The following is a 10464-nucleotide window of genomic DNA, read 5'->3' as shown; positions in this document are numbered from 1 at the left end:
ATTTTAGTTTAGTTTCAAAAAAAAAAAAAAAAGAAAAAAGAAAAGAATAAATAGGGTAATTGTTCCTTAAACAAGTTAACCAACCACCAAATTTTTTTTTTTTAAACGATATTTTGATCCAGAAACTGAAAATTCTGTTTTTGATACGAAACGTCGATTCTGAAATTGAATGACTACCAAACGCAACCTTAATATTTTCTTTTGAAACAAACAGTTCAAGAGTGAACCCCCTCATCCCCCAACCCTAATTAAACATCGTAAAAATTTGGAAGCCCATCTGTCACATTTACTTTAGATAATATAAAAAAATCCATTTCAAATAGCATAAGCGTGTTAATTACTCACATTACCCCCCATAATGTTAATCATGAGATTAGCTTGAAGACAAAAATAATTCACCATCACCTAACACATGGTATTATACAAATGTAAATAGTTTTGTCACCATATGAATGTTTGAGAAATGTTAAGATTTACTATTAAAAAACATTTTCAAACCTAAAAAACTAAAGTTTTATGATATGAAAAATCAAGTTTTAGGGAGAGATTAGTATTATAGGAATTAGGAAATACGGGAGACAACGGCTATAAGGGTAGTGATGAGGGAAGCGATATCAAGTGGTAGGTGGCCGTAAGGAATGAAGAAGGAGTTGGGATTGGAACAATTGTACTGGAGGAGGCCTCAACTGTAGGAGACGACATTAGTTGTATATTGATTGTTTGGGTCTTTTCGTAATATCTATTTTTTTTTTTTTTGGTAGAATTGTAATATCTAAACTCAATTTGGATAATTTTGTAAACATGAAGATTATGTAGGTAATTTTGTTAACCCAAACCCAATTTATGAGTTATCTAATAATTTCTTTTTAAAAAAAAAAAATAAAAATCTGTATTGTATATATCTTTTGACTTTTGGGAATCACACCCTCCCCATTTTCTATCTAGCTCTCTTTTTTTAAGACTCATGTACTACTTCTCTCTTGCATTCTAATCGAACTTAATGAAGTGTGTTCAGCAAAAAAAAAAAAAAAAAAAAAGGTTTGTTTCTAAGACTTTTCATCTTTTATATTTATTTTTGTATTTATATCTAATATTCTTTCTTTTAAGAAAAATGATCATAAAAATATATGAACAGGAAGGCATTGATAAGATAACCAAAGCAGTTCAAAACATCTACCAAGTCCCTTATTCTTTAAATTTTTAAACAAAAAAAAAGTTTCTCCAAAAGTGAAAATAGAGCAATAAAAACTTAAAAACTCAGGCATGTAGGTAGGCATGCTAATCCAAATCATGTAAAATGCACCCATGACAAAATGATGATGAACCTCTCCGATAAATTTATCGCATTTTAATTGAACAATGTAAAAATTTAGAAACCCATCTATAACATTTGCATTTGATATATAAAATAAAAGAGAGTCATTTCTTAAGTATAAAATATACTAATTAGCCTTAAAAAAAAAAAAAACCCATTATCCCCTATAATGTTAATCATAAGATTAGCTTGAAGGCATAAATTAGGTATCAGGTACCTAAACCATCTCCCTCCTACCAAATTGGGGTGAACTAGATGGGCACATATAGATAGGAAAGCAAATAATTTGAAGAAAAAAAATACAATATGGTTATCTTCCAGTTGAAACACACTGTTGGTTCAACCTTGTTAGAAAAAAAATCTGTGAAATATATGTAGTTTCCTCTAAGTCAAGTGCCGAGAGAAAGAAACCAATACATTTGTCAATAATAGCATTTGATCACTCAAAGTCCTCTACCTTGATCCAACATTTACCCTTTGTATTTAACATGAATATGTAGAACATATTAGTTTTGGACAAATTTGAATCAACAAATATACGATACGTTATAACCATCAACAACTCTCCAAGACATTCCACCAAATAAATAAACCTCTTCCTTCAAGTGAAAAAGCCAGGTTCTTTGGCTGTCGGTGGTACAATGTTACAACTTGTTACTTTCGGATGAGGTCCTAAATCCACAGTTATGAGATTAAATCCCCGAATAATGGCATACAATTTTCCATGGTAAAAAATAATGTCTTTAGTCTCGAAATTTCCAATGGCAGTCCACTTCTCATCACCTCCTCTATAGAAGGCTAAACATTTTCCACAATAAATCGCTATGACCACAAAATTGGCAGCGGTAGGAGGTGACAACAACATAGTCTTGCGGATGTAGTTGTATAATGAGCCAAATTCATACAACTTACATATAACTCTTTGACGGTGGGCAGGAAGAGCAGCTTTAGGTGGCAATTTTAACTTGAAAACTTTGTTATGGGAGAGACTGAAAAACACATCATGATGATTCTCCGAGGAGGAAAGCATTAGCAATGGGAGTTGAGGTGGCATAATTTTCTTGGCAGATGTGGCAATCGATTTCTAGGACTTAAATACCGAACTAAAGCAATGGAAGTCCAACATCCAACTTGCTTATGATAAACATCTTGATATTCTCCGGAAGTGCAACTATAATATTCTTGACAACATGGCAGTTAGTGATGCTATTCGTACTGTATCTAGTTGAGCAGAGAGCAATAATATTGCAATCGTTGGGAAGGGTAGCCATGCTAACTTGCAAATAACCACATGTACCACTGTTTTGTAGAAACGCAATCCTAAAATGATGCAGAAGATAATGGAAAAATAAGAACAAGTAATGTACACAGATTTTACGAGATTCGGCAAGATTGCCTACGTCCCCGGTGAGATGAGATCCTACTTCACCATCAATGGAGAATAGGGTTACAACGCTCGTCCTCACACCTCTCAATATTGTTTGCACTACTAAGAAAGAAACGCTCGCTGCAAATATATAGCGAAAAAACCCTAATCCGAAAAGTACACAATTGCCCTCAAGTAAAAAATTCGAGCTGGGGGCTACACCCCCTACACCTTTTGCTATGCAGGGGGCCTCCTGCCCCCCTTGCAATCCCCACGGTCCGTTAACCGGCTAGTGGGACCACTGTCCTGCCTATCGAGGTGCTGCACCAATACTCCCTAGATTATACTCTGACGGAATACAAGACATCATACACCAACATGTTTGGGAGTTTAAACCTACATAAAATCATCCATAAGGAGAAGGGAGCCTCAGAGACCAACTATGAACTTTAATAGTTATTGATTTGTACAAGTAAAAGCAACAATCCGAAGAACAAACCCTAAAATTGCACAACCATAACACCCATCTTAATTTAATACATAAAACAAGTAAACCAACAGGAAGATGAACACTAACCTGTAGAATGAAATCAAAAACACAGTCGAGTACTGATTGTGACTAGTAGGGTGTTAAAAAACCGATAAGGGGAGTTATCTCACTGTTCCCCTTGAGCCAATCCTGCCATTGTTCTAGGCTTCCAACTTTTTTCCCTTCCCCTATATATATTATACACAGACATACGCTTTTGTTTCCTTTCTCAGTAACTTGTAGGATTTAACTTGGATTGAAGGATTCCCAGGTCTAAACTGACTTGTTTCCTTTCTCAACAACTTGTAGGATTTAACTTGAATTGCAGGATTCCTAGGTCTAATCTGATTCTAATACAAAATACTCCATTGAGTGGCAGGATTGCAGGATTCCCAGTTCCCTTGGTTTCAACCTTACGTAATTGTCTTCATTTCTCATTCTGTATACAAAATTATTCTCTTTTGGTCTGTCAATCTTTGATTCATCATTTTTTTTTTCTTGATTTCATGGTTCAATTACAGATTACAGGTTAAGAAGTTTGTCCTTTCAAGAAATTTTGATTTTAGTAATTATGGGAATTATTGGATAGGATCCAAGAATATCCTAGTTTTTATGTGGAAGGGGGGAAGCTGTTGGTCTTTGGTCCATGGTAGTGATCATAGGCCCTAGGACAAGCCTCTGTACGGTAAGCAGTGCTTCCGCAGGACCAATGGGTAATAGTGGACATTCCAAGACTTGAACCCACAACCAACCGACTCGAACGGTGATGGGTTGAGGGTATTTTCACCACTAAGCTACCAACTCCATCGACAAAACCTCAAATTCAGAATCGTAGTATAAAGAACTTAAATTTTGAAATCGGCAACTGTAATTCTACTAACCTGATAGATTTCCTTAAATCAATTCGATTCTTTACTAATGAAGACTTTGATGTAATTCATATGTGAACCAGATCTGAGGGGTTTTTTCAATACTTCAGTAACATGCAACATAGATCTATAATTCTACATGTTTTTAGGTATCGGGATCAGATCGGCAAATGGTTGACACTTGATTGATATTTTATCAATGGTTCCAAGACAGTAGAGGGAAGATGACCAAAAAAAACCACTTTATCTTTTTTTTTTTTAATTAGAAAAACCCCCTTTATCAGTATTTTGAAAGTAAAACTGTCCGATCCAACTTGATACATTCAATCCGTAACAGTACCAAATCTCTCTCTCTCTCTCTCTCTCTCATATGAAATAGCCTCCGTTTGTGACTCTTTATTTCTTTATTGGTGAGTTCCCTATTTCGCTTAATCAAATGACTCTTATTATTTTTTTCTTTTCCTTTTTGGCCTTTTAACCAAACCGGATTAGGTTTTTGTGAAATCAATCACCCCTACTAACAAATAAGAGTGTGGCCAATCATATTCTACACTTCCGGATCTAAGCATGTAATACATATATAAATGTAAAATTACCAAAAATGCAATATCATCCTGTGTACGTCCATGCATCTCCTTGATATGCTTCACACCCTCTTGGTAGTCCTGAATTAGTCACATTATCCCCATAAGACTAGCTTGAAGACATAACTCAGATACCCATCTCAACACTTGCTTGAAGACAAACTCAGACACCCATCTCAACAACTGCACCCCTAACCCCCCCCCTCTCTACCAAATTGGTGTGAACCAGATGGGCAGATATAGAGAGGAATGCGAATAGTTTAAAGAAAAAAAATCTATGTTCTCATCTTTCAATTGAAACACGCCCAAATTCTGGCAAATTGGAAGTCCAAACTCGTTAGGATATTCATCTGTGAAATATATGCAGTTTCTTTTAAATCCAAAGTAGTCAAGTGCCGAGAGAGAGAGACTAGTACTTTTGTCAATAAATAGCATTTGATCACCCAAGTCCTCCACCTTGATCCAACATTTGCCCTCTGTATCTAACTTGAATATCTTGAACATAATAGTATTGGACAATTCTGAATCAACAAATACACGATATCTTATAACCATCAACAACTCTCCAAGACATTCCACCAAATAAGTGTACCTGTCACTACAAGTGGGAAAGCTAAGTTCTTCTTCTGCTGGTGGAGCAATTTTACAATTTTCTGAATTTGGATGAGAACCCAACTCCTCTACAGTTATAAGGTTAAATCCCCAATCAATTGCATAAACTTTCCCATTGTAGAAAATAATGTCTTCAATCACGAAATAGTGATTTTCAATGACAGTCCACTTCTCATCACCTCGTCTCCAAAAAACTAAACAGTCTTTACAATAAATCGCAATTACCACACAATCAGCAGCAGTAGGAGGTGACAAGAATATAGTCTTGCGTATGTAGCTATAGAATGAAAGATGAGTAGGAAGAGTAGGTTTAGGTGGAAGTTCAATTAGATCCTTGGTAAATGGATTCAAAAGGAAATAGCATCCCAACTTACTCACCATTAATAACCATCCCCAGTTAGACCCACAACACCAACCACCATCGACTTTAGGCGGCAATTTTAACTTTAGAACTCTGTTATGAGAGAAACTGAAAAACCCATCATGATGATCGTCCGAAGAGGAAAGCATTAGCCATGGGAATTGAGGTAGCATTATTTTCTTGGCATCAGCGGCAATCGATTTCCAGGACTTGCATACTGCACTAGAGCAATGGAAGCTTAACAAGTCCAACTTGCTTATGATCAACATCATGATATCGTCTGGAAGTGCAACAATAATATTCTTGTCACCATCGCAATTAGTGAGGCTATCCATACTGTATGTAGTTGAGCAGAGAGCATTAGTATTACAATCGTTGGGAAGGCAAGCCAAAGTGATATTAAAATGTCATAAAACTGAGAAGAAGAAGGAAGCCTCAGAGACCAACTATGAACTTGAATAGTCATTAATTTGTACAAGTAAAAACAGCAACCCGAAAGAACAAACCCTTAAATTGCACATCCATAATCATTGATTCCAATAACACCCAGCTCAATTAAAACATAAAACAAGTAAATAAACCAACAGGCTAGAAGAAGAACATACAGACCTGTTTAATGAAATTAAAAACACACATGTACACTTGAGTACTAGTTGTCAATAGTAGGGTCACCCACAAGGATTTTATGATCTACAAGGGGAGTTACCTCACTCTTCCCCTTGATCCAATCCTTACTTCAATTTTCAGTGAAAGTTGAATGATTCTCATTCAACCTTGGTATGATCTGATTCATGTGGTCCTGGGGTCAATTTGGACTCACGGGACTAGTCAAGCCTAAGACCCGAATACCCATCGTTAACAAAGAAAAAAAAAAAAAAAAAAAAAAAAAAAAAAAAAAAAAAATTCCCGCCTTCATTCTAGACTTCTAATTTCTTTCCCTTCGTCAGTATATGAACTGATTTGTTTCCCTTCTCAACAACTTGTAGGATTTAACTTGGATTGCAGGATTCCCAGTTCCCTTGGTTTCATCATTGAATAATTATCTTTTATTTCTCATTCTGTATAAAAAATATTCCCTATTGTGGATCGGTTGATACAAGAAATTTTGATCATAAGAATTATGGGAATCATTGGATAGGATTTGAGAATTTCCCTAGTTTTTATATGGACGGGGAAGCTGATGGTCTCTGGTTCTTTGGTGCAAACGAAAATTGCAACATTTAAAGCGGTATGCAAAGCTTTGCAGACTCTTCAGAGACATTGCATAGTCATTAATTCATACAGTAAATAATAAGAAAACCTTAAATTCAGAATCACAGAGCATAAAGAACTTAATTTGAAAACGGTCTACTAACCTGATTTCTGAACAATCTGGAAAAATAAATTAAGTGATTTCCTTTCACTTTATCCTTGATCAAATCACAATGAAATCCTGATGAAGAACTGAACAGCAAGATGCGGCAGTAACGATTCTTCTTCTTTCTTCTCTCTGTCTCTTTCTCTCTCTCTTTGATTTTCTCCTTAACATGCTTTATATACTTGCGTGAGAGAGAGAGAGAGAGAGTCACATATGGCATATAATTTTTCTACCCAATCTTACCTTAACCTTTTTTTGGTAAGAGCAATCTTAACTTACTTTGTAAAAATCTTTTCGTGTGGGTTGAATTTTAGTCCAACAGATTTCCTGAAACTTTAACCTGAATTAACCTTGGTTCGATGACCAATTAAATCAAAATTGATTTGATCCTTGATTAAACCAATCAACTACTTGCTGACCAATTAGCGGTGTAAAACAGCCCGAATGTGCCCTGGCCCACCCTGATCTCAAAATAAGGCCTGGGCCAAGATTTCTAACCTTGAGAACCGGTTAGAGTTGGGCAAGGTTAGGCTTGGGTCGAGGCCTAGGCCCAGCCTGCCCTAATTTTAACCTTGATGTATATGAATATAATTTGAAGTTATCATCCTATTCTTTTTATCAAAATAATAAAATTTGGGTCATCGATTCTTATTGTTAGGTGTCTTGAACATTTATTATCGTGTTGCATTTCATAATTTTAATTAAAAAAAAAAAATTAATGCATAAGACACAAATGGAAAAAACATGCAAAAATTAGGGTCAATTAGGCCCGACCTGGCCCAATCAAGGTCAATTAGGATCAGGTTGGGTTGGCATGAACCCGACAGGGTTGGGCTTAGGCATGAGCTCGATAGGGTTAGATTGGGCAGGATTGAGTTTTGGGGACTGAGAGTTAGATTAGGGTTTTAAGCAACCTAACCCAACTAAGACTTATTTCACCTCTAGACCAACCCATTTAATTGAACCTCAAGCAAATTGGGCCAAATAACTTTGAACCAAAATAGAATCTATGGATCATATTACCGATAAAACTACAACACTATTTCACTCACAAATGTACACTTCATATTATGATTTAAATACTTTGTACCTCAAATTATCAATTGATCATTTATACCTTAATAGGTAAACCCCTGTAAAGGTTTCTGAAATTTTGGGGTATTACAGTTACTCTTCAAGTTATTCTTTTTTTTTTTTTAAATAATTTTTCTTGGTTAATGGAGAATTAAATTGGTGGACAGGCATAAAAATATAATTAGGCCTTGGTACATGGGGATGTATTTTCTCAAAAGTATATTATACAATTCTAAACGCTTTCATTGTAGCTAGATATATTATTCATTTTCTTTAACTACACATGCCTAGTTGCGATGATTGGAACTTGCTTACGCCTCTTAGAGTGGCTGACTTCTCATGCTAATGTCAGGGTAGTCATCAAGAATGGAACTTGCAATAGTCATTGTCTCGAAACCATATATGAAAAATAGTCATGAAAATCGAGTCCGGTGAATCTTCATGTACATGAATGTACATGAACATCTCTGGTCCGTGGATATAGCATCTATTTTCTTTCTCCTCATTTAATAGATGCCATATCCACAGATCAAGGACATTCACGTACGTGAAGATTCACCGCTCTCGTGACAACCTCGAACAAAATGGTTTGTCTCCTTTCCCTAGATGAATGGCATCTTAAATACTCTCGAATTGGGAAGAAATACTCCTAATGATTGTCCATGGCAGAGTCGGTTATTCCTATCACATTGAAGCCAAGTTTGGCTCATTTTAAACCCCAGATCTGCCGTCAAGAATTTGGATAAGATTCACATTTCTCTGGTCTAATGAATACATAATCTAGTTTTTTTATAATATGGTCCAATACACTTGAGAAGCTTAATCCCCTTTAGTTTCATCTGTAGATTCTTCTGAAGTAATGGAGGATGTCTCCACAACTTTGCCAAAATTGATTTCTCTTAATTATCTATAATATATTTTTTCATGGTGCTTTCTATCTCCTTTTGCGCTGATAAGATTTGGTGTTTCTGTCAAACAGAACTGTTTCTCTTCCCACTAGCTATCTCATAAGTCTAGCGGTCATCCCACTGTCTTGTCAATTTATCAAAGGAAGTTGCTTAAGAAAAACCTGAAATGTTGTTAAATCATCTAGTGCAAATCAGATTTGTTTCAGAACAATAACTCATCTCAAAAAATAAGAAGAAAAACAAATCACAATAACTCATCTCAAACAATAAGAAGAAAAAAAATTCTAAAAGCTAAAGAAAAGTGAAAAGATCAAAGATGCAGAGACAAAGAAATTAACACAAACCATACAAACACAATTGAGAACTAGAAACATCATACTAAACACTAATGCAACCTAAGGAAGAGACTGAATGGCATCAAGAATAAGTTCACCAGATGCATATATGAACAAGTAATCTTATACATGTATTTATGAACAAAGAAATGAGATTCAACACTAATGTAAAGTGATCATATATCAGATTCCAGTAAGATTAGTTTAGAAAACTTAACCTCCATCTACTCTGACAACAATATAATATTACTCAACCAAGAGCTAAATGATATGTTAATGAAACAATGAATATAAAACTCTATTCAGTGAAAGACCAGCGGAGAAAAGAATATAGGAACAAGAAAATATAGAGAAAATAATAAGAGAAAATTGCATTGCCACCCCCTGAACTTTGGTCCTTATTCAACGTCATCCCCTGGACTTTTCGAAACGTCAAAGCCACCCCCTAAAAATTCAAAATATTCCAAATCGGTCCCTGCCGTTAGCTGACCGTGTTAAATGAATGAAAACCTGTTAGTTTTTTTACAATATACCCAAAATACCCCCACCTATTGTGAGAGGACAATATTGCCCTCTCTTTTATTTGCTTCTTCTAAACCCATCTCCCATCTCCCATCTCCCATCTCACTCCTCTGACTCATTCGGTCGACCAAGAAGAAGAAGAAGATGGTACAGTAACCAGCAACTCGATCCATCCCTCCGGCGTGCGATTCTCTTCCCTCCAGCATGTAAACCTCTCCCCCCTCCGGCGTGCGAACCCCTCCCCCCTCCTAGCGCCCGGTCTCTTATCTCTGCCCCCTGTGATAGTGTTCGACTTCCACTCTTCTCCCTCTTTCTTCCTCTATTTTTCCCTCTCTTTCCCCACCAACAATTTCTCCTCCCTAGCCTCCCTATTTGGTAGGCAACTTTCCCACTGCAATATTGTCATACGGTTCCTTCAACTTGTGTTCACTTTTGACATGGACACTGGTATGTTTTTCCACTTGAATATAGATGTGATGGGTTTCTTTCATAATCCAGAAGACACTTGCCATATGGCCAAAATGAAAATGATTGCAGATAAGAATAGAACATCTTATGCTTAATATTTATTTAATATTGAATTAACTATACTATTCTGATATTTCCAAAGGTTTAATGAAATCCTTTTCATA

This window comes from Macadamia integrifolia, chromosome 11 (assembly GCF_013358625.1).
Source record: "Macadamia integrifolia cultivar HAES 741 chromosome 11, SCU_Mint_v3, whole genome shotgun sequence".
In the NCBI taxonomy this organism is placed as follows: Eukaryota; Viridiplantae; Streptophyta; class Magnoliopsida; order Proteales; family Proteaceae; genus Macadamia; species Macadamia integrifolia.
Note: the sequence above shows the minus strand (reverse complement) of the source record.